We start from the raw sequence: 235 nt of genomic DNA on the forward strand, positions 1-235 counted from the left end.
TTAGAGTGCACTGCCGGAAAGGCCTGGCCGCATGGAAGATTCACGTGTTCAGTTCTTAGAATTGATGATGCTGTACAAATCTACGGCTATAACTTTTGTTCTTTTAAATTCCGTTCTTCGTAACTGTATTTCAAGTTCATATGTTTTAAATGTTTATGTATGCCATTTTTCACATTACATTAAGATATGAGAGAAAAATTAATTCTATTACTTTACGATTTGCTGCACCTACGGG

Source organism: Penaeus monodon, chromosome 21 (genome assembly GCF_015228065.2).
Source record: "Penaeus monodon isolate SGIC_2016 chromosome 21, NSTDA_Pmon_1, whole genome shotgun sequence".
NCBI lineage: Eukaryota > Metazoa > Arthropoda > Malacostraca > Decapoda > Penaeidae > Penaeus > Penaeus monodon.